The sequence below is a fragment of the Ixodes scapularis genome, unplaced genomic scaffold, assembly GCF_016920785.2.
Source record: "Ixodes scapularis isolate PalLabHiFi unplaced genomic scaffold, ASM1692078v2 PGA_scaffold10__122_contigs__length_95168666, whole genome shotgun sequence".
In the NCBI taxonomy this organism is placed as follows: domain Eukaryota; kingdom Metazoa; phylum Arthropoda; class Arachnida; order Ixodida; family Ixodidae; genus Ixodes; species Ixodes scapularis.
Window position 1 is genome coordinate 8,834,432 of NW_024609836.1, and position 19,253 is coordinate 8,853,684.

Genomic DNA, 19,253 nt, shown 5'->3' on the forward strand with positions numbered 1-19,253 from the left:
GATTGCGCTACTCTGCTCCGAAGGAGCTATATAGTGCTCTAGTTGGGACTATAGTCGGTTGCAAGCTAAGAACAATCTTTTAGCTCCACCCACAAGCGCATTGCGCCCATCTGAAGTGCCTCCACCGTCGAGAAAGTAGTTCGCTACCAACGTTGCTTTTTCTGCCTCCAAGAAACGTGTCTTATACAATATTTATTTAATTCATTCAGGACATTTAAATAAGTTAGAATACGTTTTTGTCAACGAAATAGCTGTTTAGTAAAAAAAGAAAGTCATGTACAGTGTACCGTCTTCCCAATTCATTTTCTGTCCAAGATACTGTCTAACATACCGTCTTCCAGCTCTCAGCAGTGCTAACCCAAGCAGCACGTTGTGAATGGGCCATCGCTGGCAAGTGTACTATGGCCAACCAGATTTTCGATGGCCCAAGCTTGGTCAAAGTGCTCGGCAATAGCAGTGTTTTCGTCCTCGTCTGGTGACTTGCCATTCACTTTATGCCAGTCGCTGGCCATTCACTTTAGGCCAGTGACTGGCCATTCACTTTAGGCCAGTGACTGACCATTCACCTATGTCCAGTGGCTGGCCATTCACTTTAGGCCAGAGACTGGCCATTCACCTTTGGCCATGACTGGCCATTCACCTTTGGCCACTGACTGGCCATTCACTTTAGGCCAGTGACTTGCCATTCACCCTTGGCCAGTCACTTTCGGCGAGCCACTGGCCATTCACGTTTGGCCAGCCACTAGCCATTGACTTCCGGCCAGTCACTGGCCGAAAGTGGATGTAGTTATACACTTATTACATAATTTATCACAGACTGCCAGAAAATTTGGGTGTTCCTCAGAAGACGGTCAAGAGTTTCGGGAGGTCAAGTTTGAGAACTCAACCCCAGAAACTTTTACATAGTAATGACACGCGAAGCTGCTGCAAGGCTGCTCAATATTTATTGGACTTTTTGAGTACTAAGTCTTAGGACGCTGGTTGCGACCACCATTCCAGTCGTCGTGGGTTCAGGGATGGTATGTTGTCCCACCATCAAGATCCCCCGGTAGTGCAGCAGTAAAAAAAATAAAAATAAGTACCTTTAGGTGAAGGGACAGTGCAACAATAGAGAGTTTTAGTAGATCGTTCCGATACCTCTGATAGCCCCGATAACGATACAATGCATGCGCAAGGGAGGCGGTGGCGGAGTATCGGGTATCGTTATCGGAGTCATAGGAGCGATCTACTAAAACTCTCCACTGCTCATTTACAATATTTTTCACTTTACACAAGCTTACTGGCACTAATGGGAAAGAGAAGCCTTGAGTACACAGTAAAAGTTTTTACACACTTAAGGGTGTAAATCAGTTTGTCCCTGGGCTAACACCTTTATGGCGTTCAGGCAAGCACCCTTCATAAAGGGTGCTTGCTAACACCCTTGGTAAAGGGTGCTTGGCATGAAATGGGCACCTGCTGGGGTGGCCCAGTGGATGCTGGGCCACCCCAGCCAATCTGGCGCCGGGAGGGTATCATGCGACGTTTTGGTTATGTGGAGTACAAGGTCACATGACGCTCTTTCGACGCTAAGTTGGCTGGTAGCGTCCGCCGCGCTCGGACGAAGGGTGAAATGAAGTATAGACCCCAGTGAACATTTCATTGGAATGTGTCCAATACACATATCACAACTTGTAAATTGTACAAAAATAATATATGATATTGCATATTCTTATATTATTATTACATGATTTACAGCTTATCATGTTTACTGAACAGATTTACACTTTTTACACTTAGAGGGATTGCCACATCACCACATACGAGGCATGTGATAAAGAAATAATGAGTCACACTAAACACAACTCACTTCATGAAGTAATACAAAAGAGCTCCTTGCAAGCCACATTATAACCCCGTGGGCAATTGGGAAGTGCTACGGCACCCCCCTTTCTCGAACTCTAAGTGAGCAAGCAGTGGCCCCAAGCATCGCACTGCACAGCTGAACCATTGTGAACATCATGGTCTGCCACTAACGAAGCATGTAAAGCTTTCCTGTTTGGAGATCAAGTGACATGATTTGTTTGTCTCAGAGGATTGCAGGCAACCCACGCTTCGCTTATCACTTGTCTCCTACGCGCATCTGGCTCAACTCACAAATCGCGCATTGTACCAAACAGTCCAAGAAGACGGAAAGGAAGGACTCCCCTCATTCTCGGACCCTCGTTCGTGCAACCGGAAACAGCCATTCTCCCCCTCGAAGATTAGCCCGTCGCTCAAAACTCAAACAAAAGTTGCTTTCCCCACCCCGTTCAGCCCTAAGCTGACAGTGCTGTGGAAGCTACGTGCTCCTTGGGCCAGCCCACGTGGGCCAGCCACACGCTCGTCACGCCACGGGTACTTCGAACGGCTCGGTTGTAACGCGCTGACGCTATTGACACCACCACAACGCTGCCAGCGCCACCAAGGGCAAAGCTGATAACCACGCCTTTTTGCTACTCCACGAACGCGGGGAATCTTTTCTGCTTTTGTTTGCGCCGGATATCCCATGACGCATCGCGCTCTCCGTTCGCTTCTCTTCGAGCGCTTGCTCGAGTGCACCGTTTGGAACGCAAAATATAGCCAGTCGTTCAAAATACAAACGTGCGATTATCATTTACGGTTATTATCCCTCATACTTGATTCACTTCCGAACGAAATTTGAATATTTCATTTTTTGTTTCCGTACCCCTTTAAAGAACACAACTGTGATGATGATTTAATGAATGATGATGATGAAATAATTTTGACTAAAGAGAGTGACCACAAGGGTATACTGAAAGAATCACTAACAATGATGAAACCTAGAAACCTATTAGTGCCTTCCCTGTGTTTTGCCATTGAGTGGAAAAATTTTCTTGGCCTATATTTTTGTTAGAAACAGGTGTGATGCGTCCGTCTGTTTTTTTTTTGTTTTTTTTTTAAATCTTGATGTTGTGCATATTTTTATTTCCTAGGTTGAAAGCTCAAGGCATTCCCTGTTGTTTGTTCAATAACATTTACTCCAATTTTAGTAGGTTGCTTTTTTATGTTTACTGTCCTTGGGTATATCAGGGGTTGTGAACAGTAAAACGCTGTAAGCCCCAGGAAGGAATTCCCTTTGTAAAGTGGTGCAAGCAGAAGAGAAATTGTAAAGACTGACTTCATGTCTTCTCCTGCGTTTTCTTTTTTGGGTCGCCTATACATTTTTGCCCATTAATACTCAGCTGTGTTTGATACTTCTCTGCGTTTGTGTCATCCTTAAGAGAACCCGTCTTTAATAAATTATGTGTTTAGCCTGTTTAGCTAGCTTGCACCCTCCTTTTTGCTTTCGTCCATTAATAAATGACTAGGATTCAACTGCAAGCACGGTGTTAATGCATACTAATAAATAGCAGCATACTTTTATTGACTAGTGCTGATGATTGGACTAGTTAGTAGCCAATTATTGAAAAGAAAGCATGAAGAATAGGGGAACAGAGGATATGAACACAACACAGCGCTGTGTTGATATCCTCCTCCTTGCCCGTGCCATTCACATTCCATGTTTTTAATAACACATTTATTAATAATTTTCTGCTTGGTATCATCTGTATAAGGGTTGACTGGAACGACCCATCTGCTATTGCATTCACTTTAGGGCAGCTCCCCCTCCCTCATGGTGCCATCGTTCAGGAAGTTCAAGGCGGGTGTTACTCTCACTCTTGTGGTTCAGTTCCCCAGGTTCCCATAGGTTTCAAGCTGCTAGCCAAACTGAGTCAGGCCTTCCAGCCCTGCAGGAAATGTCAATTCCACTCTTTTAGACGTAGATACCCACATTTTGCGTGTACGTGAAAGAAGCTCCAACAGAGAGGAAACAAAATGATTGGCCTTTTTTTATTGCATCCTTTTCTTTTGCTGAGAACATACACAGACGTTACACGCTATTGTACATTCAGTGGTGCGGCTTAATTTAGAAAGAGCACTTTTTTTTTATATAACTTTTATATAAAGAAAAAACTCAATATAATGGGTCGGGCATAAATGGTTGCCATGAACTGCCCTATACATTTTCACATTACCTGATATCACCAAAAGAGTAGAGTAGCGTAGGGCTGCAATGCACCAATTACGACTTTGTAACCCATTAATAGTTGGCATTTATTTGTTTATTACTATTGGCTATTATTCTTTGACAGAAAGAATTACCGGGCGAGTTGGTACGGTGGTAGTCTTTGAACTCCATCAAATATTCAGGTTTGACATTAGTCAATTTTTTCCGCCTTTTTTCATGTTTTTGCCTTTTCTAGCTGCTCTGACTTTTGTAAGGGCTTTCGCCACTACTGAAAAACGTGACATCTAAACTCCTTTTATTTTTTGCATCACGCAATCGTAAACTTAAAAAGTGTGCCGGCTCGGTAAACGCGAAGAGACCTAATTTCCGAGGGTGAAACCTCTAAAAATAACGGACAAGTAAAAGAAACAAACACAGGGCGTTGTTTGTCCGTTGTTTTTAGCGCTTTTACCCTCGGAAATATGACGAAGAGACCGCGCGTCTCTACGCACAGGCATTAGCTTATACAAAAAATCAAGCTGCATGCTCGCTCTTCTAACGTTTTTCTCGCTCCCGCTTTATGAAACAAATCGGTGGCGAGCGGCTGTTAGGACAAGACGTCAGAACTAGCATGACCTGTGATTAACACTTTGGGACGGCGACTGAATGCTTGAACTGCCGTCAGACGGCACTTGAACGCTCCGCACAAGCGTCGTCGGACGAGCGCCGCACGACGGCGCCCAGAACATGCCCACGGTTCCGCCGCACGGGAATCACACTGCGGAGCGAGCCACAGGTTTTGAAGAAGATACGCTCTTTTCAAATAACAAAATAACACAGGGCAGAAGCATAGTTAGAATCAAGCATAGCTTAGCAAGCGCACGGTGCACGACAAAGTTTGAAATAGCAGCCCACTTCGCAGAAACAAAAGAAACTTGCTAACCGGCGTTTGCACGAGTCGTGCATGGGCGGTTCTGAACTTACGGGCGTTGGCGAGACGCAGCGTCTCCCAGCTCTCAGTCATCGATTGCTCTTCTTGAACACGGTATTCCTAAGGAAGATATTTAAAATATCCACTAAAACGGCTAAAACGTAAAAAAAGGAGATTTCCGAAGCCTCTGGAACTTCAAAAACCATTCAACCGAGCCCAACGGAAGCTGATTGCGATAGCGATGGTCTTGCGCAGTCTTCAAGAGCCTCTTTTCCTTTTTATTTATTGTTATTTTTTAGAATACTAAGCAAAATATTATTATATCAGTAGCAATAAGAATTTCACTAAAATAATAATGTAAAACATTACAAAACGTGAGTAAATCTTAGGTTTTATTTAAACTTTAGGTTGTTTCTTTTTTGTGTAAACCGAAACCGAAACTAGCTTAAGCAACGTTTCCTTCGTCGTAATTGTTTGCGTGTGTGTGTGTGCATGCGCGTGCGTGTGTTTGTGCGCGCGCGTGTGGATGCGTCGGCGTGCATGCGCGTGTGCGTTTCTGGTTGTGCATGCGTGTGCGTCTGCGCGTAGGCGTGGGTTTGCGCGTGTGCATGCGTGTGTACGTGCGTGTGCGCGTGTATGTGTGCGACTGCGAGCGCGCAAGCGTCTGTTTGTGCGTTCTATTGCGCTGCGCCCGCAAGAAGAACAATTGGATGTCCCGGGACACTGTTAAAGCACTAACTTATTGATTATTATTATTATTATTATTATTATTATTGTTGTTGTTATTGAAACATAGGCCTGAGACTTTAGACACAGGGCCCTATACTTTTCTATAGCTGGCTGTAGCTGTATCTGTACATTTTTGAGGCCGACCATGCAAAGCTACAGGGGATGATAGCCTCCCATTGAATTTCCCATAGACGACCATAGGCCATTTTTTATGGGATGTCTCGGACTGGTTTATTATGGGATTTGCCTCTTTATGTGTGTGAGTTTTTGTGCATGTCACCATTTTCTCAAATGAATATTTTACTCGGGTTGACATGGTCATGGGACAGGTTCTAGCAGCATGTCATAAATATTTGTCAGACATTTTCACAATATTTTGATTTCATGTTGCCAGATATAAACTCGAGACTAACTGATTTTCTTACTGTACACTTCCATCAATAAATACTTGTAAAAAATGCTAGTATAGAGCATTTCACCCTACTTTGTGATTTCTGAGCATGGAGTGATTTGTAAGAAAATTAAATATGAACTCATATATAAAATTTTGTTTGCAAACATAAAAATTGTATGCAAAAGAGGCACTTTATTATTAGCTACTTGCATGAATTACAACTGACGTTATAAGAAACTAGACTGCTAACAACTGTTGCTTTTCAAGCAGAAATCTTACCTGTACATTATGTACAGAGCCATATATAAGCTTTCCAAAACCATTTCACATTATTTATTCAGCACCCTCTTCTACACCCTTCTCACATTCTTCACTAAATGTAGGGTGTAACACGAAACAGCACCTTTTTCGGTAAAATTATGAGGTTGTATTCCTAGTTTTAGGGTGTTAAAAGGGTGTAGCCGAGGGTGTATGTTGCTACAACACCCCTTTTACACCCGTAAAGGTGTAAAAACGTTTACTGTGTAGTACGGCCGAGCATCACTGGCGTCAATCACCACGATAGCGTCAATAGCGTCACGGCGTTGCCCACCACCCGCCAACAACCACGTTGTTAACAACAAAACCAGCGTTCTGCGCATCTAGGTCGAGATGTTCATTTTCTTTTTCTTTTACGCGTGGTTTGATTTTGAACGTTTCCGTTGCGTTTTTAACCGAAGCTGTTAGCTTTCCTTGGCTCAGGAAATCAGTATCCTAGCACCTATATGAAACATTATTGAGACTAGCTTAAGTTTAATCAATATGTGAGAGACGTCTTGTTTAGGCTCTTCCAAAACACAAAGCCTGAAATATCCAATCTTATCCGATTCAAGCACAAGCTGATCGGGGTGTGTGGCTAGCGTGGCGGTTTACTAAGCTGAGTTCATTGATACACCTATAGGTTTTTAAGGTAGAGAAGGGGGCTTATGGTCGGTATACAGGTACACTGGCTGGGTAACGGAGGGTGCGTCTTCCAGGAAAGGGGAGCATGTGCGCCCGATGCACCCGACTACAACTTTTTTTCTTCGAGTGCAGTTGGGAAGTAAATATGTGGAGCACTAACCGAAAAATCGCGGATGTGGTATTCGCGCTAAGAGGGCCGCGCATCGACAGAGCGGTATTGTTAGCGCGAAGATGACGTCGGCGCTGCTTTCGTATTTTATTTTCATAGAACAACGACGGGCACAATATTTTCCCACTTCTAGTAATGTTCCAAATGAACATATCGCACGACAGTGCTAGTTAAGACAATAGCCTTTCAAGTCTAACGAAAAAAAAACTGAATAAAACGGTGATCGTTTGCTTGCGCTAACAGTGTTTTCGCGATGCACGCACTAATATCCTGCCAACCACTCGCTCATGATGCTTCTCTCGCTGCCCGTCGTTATGCCAAAGTTTCGTCAACGCGATGAAAGTTTAGATTATGGGTGTCCCTGCGGCGAAACTGAAAATCAGCACTTTTGGCCGAACACTTGTCGACCATCTTTATGTCCACTGCGGCCAAGCTGAGAATCAGCTCTTCTGGCCAAACACTCGCCGGCCGTGTTTATGTTTCCGGCGGCCAAGCTGAAAATCAGCACTACTGGCCAAACACTTGCCGGCCGTGTTTATGTCTCCGGCGGCCAAGCTGAAAATCAGCACTTGTGGCCAAACTTTGCCGGGCGTGTTTATGTCCCCGGCGGCCAAGCTCAAAATGAGCACATCTGGCCAGACACTTGCCGGCCGTGTTTATGTCCCCGGCGGCCAAGCTCAAAATCACCACTGCTGGCCAAACACTTGCCGGCCGTGTTTATGTCTCCGGCGGCCAAGCTGAAAATGAGCACTTCTGGCCAGGCGCTTGCCGGCAGTGTTTATGTCTCCGGCGGGCAAGCTAAAAACAGCTAGTTTGTGGCCGGACCCTTGCCGGCCTTGTTTATGTCTCCGGTGGCCAAGCACTTAAAGTGGCCAAGCTGTCCAGACACTGGCCAACCGTCGGCCGATCGAAATTCACTCTCTGGTGCTGCTTGGGAAGCCTCGCGCCCGCTTCGAAATTTTCGTTGGCGATAGCGTCGCTGGATTCTCACGTTGTCGCGCAAAAACTGCTGCAAACGCAAGCCGATACCATTAAGATTTCGTGGCGTAACCTCGGGCACGTAAAACACGGTGCAAAAAAGCAGAATAATTGTCACGAGAAACTAGCGTCGCGTTGCTAAGGCCAGCAGCCATGTTGAGCTTTTTTTTTTTTCAAAAGTATCGCGATTGGTTTACGGAATCTTGACGTCATGAAAACGATTGGCTGGCGTTTCTCGGCGTAGGATTACATTTTCCTCTGAGAGGCATTTCCGGTTTTTTCTTAGCTTGCAACCGGCTATAGGGTGCCTTCATGTGCGCTTCGCATACACACATGAAGGCTCCCTAGTTGGGACAACGCGGAAAGAAGTGGAAGAAGCTGACGTTCAGTTCATTTTCCCGCCTTCCCACCCGTCTCCGCGCCATTTTGTCCTTGTTCTTTCGTGGCATTCCCGGATTTTTGTGCACCTGAAAATTTGGAGCGGAAGGCAACTGGATACTCGAGGCAGGTATTTCACTATCAATTTGCGTCTTGATTGGCAAGGATAGTGTAATGGTGGCATAAATACAACATAAATACAAGGAAGAAGAAGCCAACTGGGCGTAAGACGTGTCTTTTCGATCGTCCGAAAGCCAGCCGGACCAGTGGCACAGACCATGTCTTTGATCGACATGGTGCTCAGGCTGCTCAGTTATAAGCTGGACCGCAGGCTGAAAGACTCCAAGGCCCGCTTTCGTAAAAACCGCCGCTCGGCCAACACCGGCGCCAACCCCTGGGGCCCGCCCGCGGGGGTGATGGATTCCCTGCGTCGCCGGTAATTCGGCCGGCTACTATGCAAGTCGGACACGCGAGGAGCCCACTCCAGGTGTTTGAGACCGGCCTGCTAGAAGTAAGCAGCCAATGGCAGCACCGCAAAGACCACAACCGCGAAGAATGCTATTAGGCCTAACGCACATATCCTAATCATAAGCACTCTCAGCGTGTATATTACATCATCACATAATCCCCTTCACTAGACGCGGCACCGCGGGCCTCCTTGGTACGGGCTGTTGCCTTTCTGCGGTGCCGCGGCTCTCCTGAGCAAATAAAGATTATTATTATTATTATTATTACTCTAAAAGATGTTTACTTGCGGAATTTGTAGTTTCTGTTCAAGCACGCTTGATGGTTGTGCAATTCGATGAGCACGTTTTCAGCTCTCGAATTTTTCCGTGTGTAGACGAGGGATGCTGTCGCCAGTTTGTTACGTATGATGCTCTCAGGTGTCATATTTTGAGAAGACTTAGGCATTCCTACGCCTAAGGGAAATTTGGTTTGTTTCGAGGAGTTTGGAAAGCTTTCAGTGCACTTTGCCACCATGCCTAGAGGGGTGCCACACAAGGGAGGCTTTGCTAAAACATCTAAAAGGCCACATCACTGACAGTGTTTTGTTTTCGTGTTCGTGCTTCAACTGTCAGAAGGTGTGAAATCATAGTTCAATCACGGCACATTTGAACTGGGCGCATTTACGAGTGACGGGTTTCTTGGGCGACGGCGCATCGCCTGCAGGCCCGCTTCAGGTTGAGGACTCTTCGACTCGGTTGACTAGTGCGGATTCTAATGAAGACGGTGCTGTTAACGTGATGCAATCCCCTGATCATAACTACGACGTTTTAATGTCTCTGTCTGCAGGAGAAAAAAGGAAGGCCGTAAAATACGACCTTGTTTTTTTATTTGTTTTTTTTGTACCTGAAGTTCAACGGAACGCTTCTTATGCCGGTATCAACAGTTAAAAAAAAAATTATGAATTTCAACGTCGGCATTTCTTGTACAAGCAATACATGTTCGGCCAACTTGCTGAAAGCCTTCAAAACGTGCTTGGTTCAGTCGAGGTTCATAACATCATTGAGTTCATAACATCACTATACAATGATGCTATGAACCTGAATACTACCACCTTTCTCGCCGTTTAAATTACACCGTAAAAACAACGGCGCTTTGTACATTTGTTTTTACCGCAAATTTGAAGGCCGACCGTAGATTTCTACGGTCCCCGTTTAAATTTATCGTAAACCAGATTTACAGTACACCGTTATTTTTACTGTACAAGTTTGGCAGCATCAGCTGCCTGGTATTCGACCGTAAATTTTACGGTCAAATTTACAGTCGGGACGCTAAAGTGCAGCGTCCTGACTGGTGCCCCATACGAGCAGGCACGTGTGTCGTGCACGTGAATATAACTTTGGCAGGCTTGCAATTGCACGTGATTTTCCGCACGAGCAGAGACATTGCGTTGGCCAGGTGCCCAGCTTTCTGAGGCTATGCAGTCAAAGGTACGGGAGCGCGAGCCTTGGTGTGCATAGCCACAGAAAGTTAGTCTGCGCGTATGGTATAAAACTAGGGTGCCTTCATGTGCGCTTTGCTTAGGGTGGAGACATCTGGCCATTTTGTCTCACACTTTTATTTTTATCTTTTGTTCAGAAGCGCGTGAAAGAACGTGTCCCTGCACGCGCTCGTGGCGCTGACTGTGCTACGGCGACATTTTGTTTTCGTCGATTTCTTTGTATTTTACCCGTGAGCGCGTGCTGTCGGCATCGGGTACTACAAAGGGTGGCATCACCCTAAACAGAAGGACATTGAGGCACCCTATATAAAACAAGGAGCTCGCGATTACAGCCTGCGATTACACACCAAATATTTAGCAGCCATATTACTGTTTTGATTGCAGCTTTAAAGCTTTCTCTGAAGAATGAAGAGAGCGAGCTTGCAAAAGATCGATAAGTTCTTCAGTCCTGCTCCCAAGAAAGCTCTACAAGTTCCAGTCGAGGGCACCGATCAGGCGGCATCAGTAGCGGTCTTCTCAGCGCTGCCCTTGAACGAGGAAGGCAATAACAGCTGTGTCCTTGAGTCGGCGTCATGTCGCATATTGCTACCCGATCAAAGCGTATGTTCGTACCATGATTCTGCCTCTGGAGCTAACCAAAATGCCGAACATCAAAGCGAAGCAGCGGACTTGACGTCTTCGAGCGCCTGCCCGAGCCAAAATGTTTCGTTAGTGGCAGCTCCAAGCGACATCGGCAACTTTGTTGGGAGACAGGTCGATGACTACGCTAAGCGGCATTTGTTGGAAACACATTGGTGTCCTTCAGACAACTATACACGTTTGCAAGAAAGGCTCGTGTGCGCTGCCATTTTGAGCGATGCTGGCGCCCCGTACCGTTTCCGCCATGCTGGGGTGCGCCAGGGGCACGTCACTGGGGTGCGCGATGACAAGATGGTGCCGTTTGCTGCGTCGCCGATGGCTTACGTTAGCGGCACACTTACTGTCTCGGAACGCAGGAGGAGGTATCCACACAGAATCGTAGCGTCACATATTGTAGGACGGGGCATCTTTCAAGGTTGGAGCTGACTTTATAACGATCGCAGCCTCTGTTCCTGCATGTTGTGGAAGCCAGAGCTGCCGCGAGCGCAGCCATCGTTGATGCAAAGGCCATGCGACTTTTGGCGCATTCTGAAGAGAGCGCCTTGAGACTTTAGATCTTTCTGAAAATTTTCGATTCGTTACCGCTTTAGGCATTGTATTTAATTGTCCTTGCTATTTCGCTGTCGAAGGCGACACGTGTACGTTTTAGAATTATTTTTTTTAAATTTCTTTCTGCGCTCAGTGGTGTACTCTTCGGCGAGAGACGCTTGGCAACATTGTACGACAACCAGCGAACGTCCTGGCTGGAGAGTAGGTCCGCCTCACCTTGGCGCGCGGTTCGAGGTTAAGGATCCCACTTGCAAAGGTGTATATAGCTTTCCATACTTGTGACAGTTGTAACAAGGGAGCTGCAGGTGACTACGGCGGTAGCCGCACGTGAAGGGACTAGCTGGTGCAGAGCCAGAAGAAGAGAAGGACGACGGGGCTACGAGGGGCTTGGCAAGTGCTGCTGTTCCGGCGAGCTATAAACCATATTTTGTTATCCTAACAACTGGCGACGAGATTAAGACTACGAACCATGTTATTATAACAAGTATGTGAAATCTACCGCGAACATCATGCCAAAGTTAGAGCCGTTCACGGGGGAAGGTGGTCAGGAATGGGAAGAGTATGTCGATATTGTGGATCAGTTCTTTATCGCGAACAACATCGTCGCAGACAAGCAACGAGCCGTGTTTCTGAGCAGCTGTGGCAGGCCAACGTACTCACTCCTGCGCAGGCTGCTGGCACCCATCAGACCTTTGGAGGCCCCTCTCGCCAGATGTCTTGAGTTGCTTACAGAGCATTACTCCCCGCGACCGTCGGTGATTGTACAACGGTATCATTTCTACTGCCGCACACAAGACATCGGGGAAACCGTGAAGGAGTTTGTCGCCGGCCTGCGCCAATTGGCCGATCGGTGCGAATTCGGGGCGGAGTTGGCGAACAACCTTCGGGACCGCATCGTGCACGGCATCAGGAATGACGTGATGCGGAGGAGGCTACTGGAAGAGCCTAACTTGACGTTGGATCGGGCGGTGGAGTTAATCACGAGCATGGAAGCCGCCGCGAGAGGTGCTGAACAGATCACCGGCCGAGCGAGCGGGACAGCCGAGACAGCGGTGAACCGCGTGACAGCACCGTCGACATCGGCGCAGTCAGCGGAAGAGCGACGCAGCTGTTTGCGTTGCGGCGGCAAGCACCGGGGATCAACGTGCAAGTTTGTAAATAGTGTTTGTTTCAAATGCCGGCAACGAGGTCATATATCAAGACTGTGCCAGAACAAGACAAGCCACGAAAGCAGAGTCAGCAGCAACGACAAACATCGCGAAGGAAAAACGAAGCAGACGCTGAACTCAACTCAGACACCAGCAAACCGTTCGGTGCACGTCGTGCAAGCTCAAGACAGTGAAGAGTCAGATTCGAGCGTCGTGGGGGACCTCTGGCCGTTAAACCCGAGCGAAAAAACAGTGCTATCAGGAAACGGCCGAAAAGAGGCACCAGAGTTCAAGGACCCGCCAATTTTTGCAGAAGTGACGATACAAGGAAAAACTGTACAAATGGAGCTGGACACCGGAGCTGTGTTTTCGGTTATGGATGAGACTGAGTTCAAAAGACGGTTTCCAGACACCGTCATCGAACCATCAACCGTTAAACTGCGGGGCTACTTCGGTCAGCTGGCTGCCGTAGTCGGCAAGGCGACGGTCATGGCGGAGTTTGGCGGGAAAGCTGAGCTACTACCTTTGTTTGTTGTACGAGGTGGTTCCCGGGCTCTTCTGGGACGGAACTGGGCAAGGGCTTTCAACATGCCTCTAGATCAGCTCGTCAATGAGCATCAGGTGAGCAGCACTGAAGAGTTGGCAGGCAGATTTCACTCCGTGTTTTCTGAAGGGTTAGGGACGCTGAAGGGAATGAAAGCAACTATCAGCGTACCGGAGGGAACCAGACCCAGGTTTTTCCGACCGCGAACTGTACCTTTTGCGTTGCAAGACCTGGTAGCGCAAGAGTTGCAACGCTTACAGCGCGACGGGATTTTGACCCCCGTACGAACGTCAGAGTGGGCGGCGCCTATCGTACCTGTACTAAAGAAGGATGGTAGGATACGAATTTGTGGCGACTTTAAACTCACAGTCAACCAAGTGGCTATTACAGAAGTGTATCCGGTACCGAGACTGGAAGAGATGTGGGCGAAGCTTGCTGGGGGAACAACGTTCTCTAAGCTAGATCTCCGCGATGCGTACCAGCAGATTGAACTGGAGCCGGCAGTTAAGAAGTTTGTCACAATTAACACGCAGAAAGGACTGTTTCAATACAACAGGCTGCCTTTCGGAGTAGCGTCGGCTCCCGCCATATTTCAAAGAGAGATGGAAAATCTTTTACGAGATTGTAACGGCACCATTGTCTATCTTGACGACATCTTGGTCACAGGGACAACAGAAAATGACCACTGCCAGAATCTGGATGCAGTCTTAAAAAAGTTAAGTGAGGCCGGGTTGAAACTCAAACTGGCAAAGTGTTCACTTTTCCAAAGAAGTGTGGAATATTTGGGACACATTATTGACGCTGAAGGAATTCACCCCGCACCCAAAAAAATCGAAGCGGTAATCGAGGCGCCAGAACCCTCGAATGTCAAAGAACTACAGAGCTACCTTGGATTACTAAACTTTGACCGAAAGTTTATGCCAAACGTGTAATCGGTTTTGCATCCCCTCCATAAACTGCTGAAAAAAGGGGAGGCCTGGAGTTGGGGTGCTGAGGAACTAGCGGCGTTCAATACAAGCAAAGCGATGTTGACGTCTGCATCAGTGCTAGTGTATTATGACCCGAGCCAGCCGGTGGTACTATGCTGCGATGCGTCACCATATGGTGTTGGTGCGGTATTGGCGCACAGAACAAGTTCCGGGGAAGAAAGGCCTATCGCTTTTGCATCCAGGCGTCTAACCGCAGCTGAAAAAAACTACAGCCAACTAGATAAAGAGGCCCTGGCCGTAATATACGGAGTGACTAAATTCAACCAATTCCTGTGGGGTCGACAATTCGACATTTGCACAGACCACAAGCCATTGCTGGGTCTTCTAGGACATGATCGGGGAATCCCACAACAGTGCTCTCCTCGAGTGCTTCGATGGGCGTTAACGTTGAGCGCTTATTGCTATCGACTGGTATATCGACCAGGGCCCGTTTGCTGGAAGCACTAACCGCGGGTAAAGTTAGCCGCAGTACCTAGGAGAGGGATTTTGAGATCACGTGACTGGCTCGGTAGGGATGCGGGGAAACATGGCGGTGCCCCAGTGAGTGAGCGCCGTTCGCTTTGGAACTAATATGTCGTTGTGGTTGCAATATCGGGAGCGTTAGTCAGCAACGAATGGTGCGGGAGGCTTTCGCTTTGCCTTACCTCAATGAAACCGCAAAGCATGGGCAATGACATCGCCGCATTTTTTAGATAGTGTTTCGATTCTTGGCACTCCTAAGCCTAAATGAACGCGATAATTGTCGGCATAGCAACGTCTTTGGAAAGCAGATTGTTGATAGCACACAAAAGCAGACGGCGTCCCAACATACCTTTTTTTCTAAATTATCCAAGCACCGAGGTGCACGCTACGACTGTAGTAGCACGCGTCGCACGTGCTGGCGTCTGCAGTACTAACCGTTCTAAAGCAAAAAGTATAAAACAAATTTTGCCTTGCACGCGCGTTCGTTAAAGCCTTATTATGATTTTTTACTTCAAATCTTTTACAAGAGGAAGGCCAGAGCGCGTGAACCGTAGAATTACACTTTCAGCGTTCTCCTCGCGATGCTTGGATAATTTAGGAAAAAGTCTGTCGGGACGCTGTCTGCTTTTGTGTGCTATCAACAATCCGCTTTCCAAAGACGTTGCCATGCCTACAATTATCGCGTTCATTTAGGCTTAGGAATGCGCAGAATCGAAACACCATCTAAATAATGCGGCGATGTCATTGCCCATGCTTTGCGGTTTAAGTGAGGTAAGGCAAAGCGAAAGCCTCCTGCATTATTCGTTGCCGACTAACGCGCCAGATATTGCAGCTACAACGACATATTAGTTCCAAAGCGACCGGCGCTCACTCACTGGGGCACTGCCATGTTTCCCCGCATCCCTACCGAGCCAGTCACGTGATCTCAAAATCCCTCTCCTAGGTACTGCGGCTAACTTTAGCCGCGGTTAGTGCTTCGAGCAAACGGGCCCAGGGGTCAATCTAGGAAATGCGGATGGGCTGAGTCGGCTGCCACTGCCTGGATCCTCGTTCAAGGACCACGCGGCTGGGGAAGAGTTCATGCAGGAAAAGGCGTTTCCGTCGTTGTTGTCGGCCGCAGCGGTAGCACAGGCTACAAATAAGGATCCCAAGTGTCGACAGTACGAGAGGCTTTGTGGTCTGGGAAGCGTCTTCCGGAATCTGCTGATTGGAGGACGTTCTCATGTCGACTAGAGGAATTTTCAGTGCAGGACGGCTGTGTATTGTGGGGTTGCCGAATAGTAGTACCAACATCACTAAGGCCAGCGGTGTTGAGCGTGCTACACGAGACACATCCGGGTATTGAGAAAATGAAAATGGTCGCTCGGAGCCATGTCTGGTGGCCAGGCATAGACGAGGCTATTGAAAACAAAGTAAATGGTTGTACCATATGCCAAGTTCACCGGCGGGCACCGAGGTCGGTACAACAAACACCATGGCCATTCCCGGAAAATGCATGGTCACGTCTACATGTTGACTTTGGAGGGCCGTTTCAGGGCATCTATTTCTTGGTGCTAGTTGATGCGTTCTCCAAGTGGGTGGAAGTGCACCGGGTGCCCTCACCATCGGCTAGAGCCACAGTGGAGTGCTTGAGATCAATCTTTGCCACACACGGCCTACCTGATGTGGTCGTTAGTGATAACGGCCCGGCGTTCGTCAGTGCGGAATTCAAAGAATTCCTGGCAAGAAATGGAGTTCGTGCTATCACTATTCCACCGTATCACCCTGCCTCAAACGGCGCTGCAGAGAGGGTGGTACAAACGATAAAAGAAAAGCTAAAGAAAGCTAAACCAGGATGTTTCGAAGTCAAGATTCCCAGAATTCTTTTTAATTACAGAACGACGCCGCATCACCTGACTGGACGAACACCAGCAGAGTTGTTGATGGGGCGGCGCCTAAAGACTCCCCTGGACCTGCTGCACCCAGATCTCCGAGTCAGAGTAGGGTTCAAGCAGCTACAGCAGAAGGAGCGAGCGGACAAATCTGCAAGAAGAGACGGATTACCACAGCCTGGTGATCGTGTCTGGGCTCGAAATTTCAGACCAGGAGATCGTTGGGTCCCTGCTATAGCTGAGCATCCCACCAGTGCATCGTCGGCACGAGTGATGCTGGAAGAGGGCGGCACCTGGAATCGCCACGGGGATCACCTGAGGCAACGAGCACCAGTCCCACCACAAGACACCTTGCATGTGCAGCAGCCATTGGAGAGTGCACAAGACAACATGGATGTGCAGCCACCATTGGAGAGTGTAGTGAACATGCCTCTTGGACAACAAACTTTCATGCGGCCCGAAGACAGCGTAGCTAGGCAGACACCATTAGGCAGTGTGGTAAACCTACCTAGTGAGCGTGTGCGTTACATGGGTGGTTCTTGTGTGTCTAGAGCCGATATACAGACTCCGAGTGCGGTGCGGGAACGCTCAGGACAGGATGTGCAGGCCGAACCTGTGAGAAATGACACTTTGAGACGTTCAACCAGACAGCGCAGACCTCCGATACGGTACTCTCCTTGATTGACACTGTGAGTTGAGGGGGAGTAGTGTGACAGTTGTAACAAGGGAGCTGCAGGTGACTACGGCGGTAGCCGCACGTGAAGGGACTAGCTGGTGCAGAGCCAGAAGAAGAGAAGGACGACGGGGCTACGAGGGGCTTGGCAAGTGCTGCTGTTCCGGCGAGCTATAAACCATATTTTGTTATCCTAACAATACTCAGTCCACAGAAAGAACGGCAAAGAGGAGAAGCGATACGTAGGTCACTCGCATCTAAGCAAGTTCAAGTGGCTTGTTCTCTCTGACTCTCACATGGGTCTGTACTGCAAGTACTGCGCCTTGTTCGCAACGGCTACCAGAAAAATATCCCACTTCAAAAACTTGTCACGAAGCCACTTACGTCCTTCGCGAAATTGCTAGGTAAGGATGGGGACCTTCCTGTACATGACGCCAGCAAGTACCTCAAAGAAGCAATGCAGGTCGGGAAGAACTTCCTCGCGTGTGTCCGCGCGCCCGAAAATGATGTGGCCAATCAAATCTGCAGTCAGCGTCTACATCAAGCAAATGGCAACCGAAACCGCCTGTTGCCAATCATAGAGTCGATCATCTTTCTAGGGCGCCAGGGTATACCACTGCGTGGACACAGAGACGACGGAACGCTTCTCGAACGGTCAAGTGAGCCCTCGTTGACGTCTAACGAAGGCAATTTCTGCGAGATACTGCGCTTCCGAGTGTCAAGCGAACTACAGGAGCACCTTGCCAGCACGTCATCCCAGGCCACATACATCAGCAAGACAACCCAGAATGAACTAATCAAGTGCTGTGGAGACGAGGTCCTTGCTACACTCACCCAGTGGGTGCGCGAATCAGGCGCCTACAGCATAATGCTCGATGAAACGACCGACGTATCTCACACATCACAGCTGAGTCTCGTCCTGCGGTACGTGCACAAGAACATGGTACGAGAAGACTTCGTGCAATTCGTTGACCCGCCCAGTGACAGCGACGCTCTCGACGTCAGTGCAACCGAGCCTATTCTGACAGGGAAAGTACTCGGGAAACAGGTTGTAAAAATGTTGAAGGATTTAGGACTCGATCTCGAAAGATGCGTTGGCGTGGCGACAGATGGCTGCAGCGTCATGGTGTCGGAGCTATGTGGTGCCGTTTCCGAAATCAAGCGGTGTGCCCAAACGCAGTTCACTGCCCTTGCTTTAACCACGCACTCAACTTGTCCTTGTCCAAGTCATCGCGAGTTCAAGCCGTCAGGAACGCTGTGGGAATTATGAAGGAGATCATGTCCTTCTTCACAGCGTCTCCAAAACGGAACATTGTACTGAAAAATGCACTTGGCCATCAACTTAAAGGCCTTTGTGAGACGAGATGGGTTGAACGACACGACACTCTTATCCAGTTTCGAGACTCACTAGGCTGCGTGTCCACAGCTCTCGACGCCATTGCCAGCTGGAGAGAAATGCAAAGCGCTGCAAAAGCGAAGGCACTCCGTGTCTCGCTTGATGATGGCGAGTTCCTAATGGCAATAGTTTGCCTGTCGGGCCTACTGGTGCATAGACTGCCATTGAGTCGTCTGTACCAGAAGGAGTGCGTCGACGTTCACACAGCAAGGAACACGTTAACAGACTATAGCTGTTCTGACTGCTCAAAGACAGAACTGCGAAGAGGTATTCAGACCTCTCTACGAGCAAGCCGTTGCGCTGGCAGATGAGCTAGACACAGAGCTGAAGCTCCCTCGCATCACGAAGAGGCAGACTCACAGGTCCAACCCCCCTGCGCTCGATCCGGAGAGCTTCTACAGGACGTCGGTCTACATTCCATTATTGGATAATGTGTTGGCAGACCTGAGATCAAGGTTCACTGAAGAAACTTCTGGAGTCTGCGAGCTC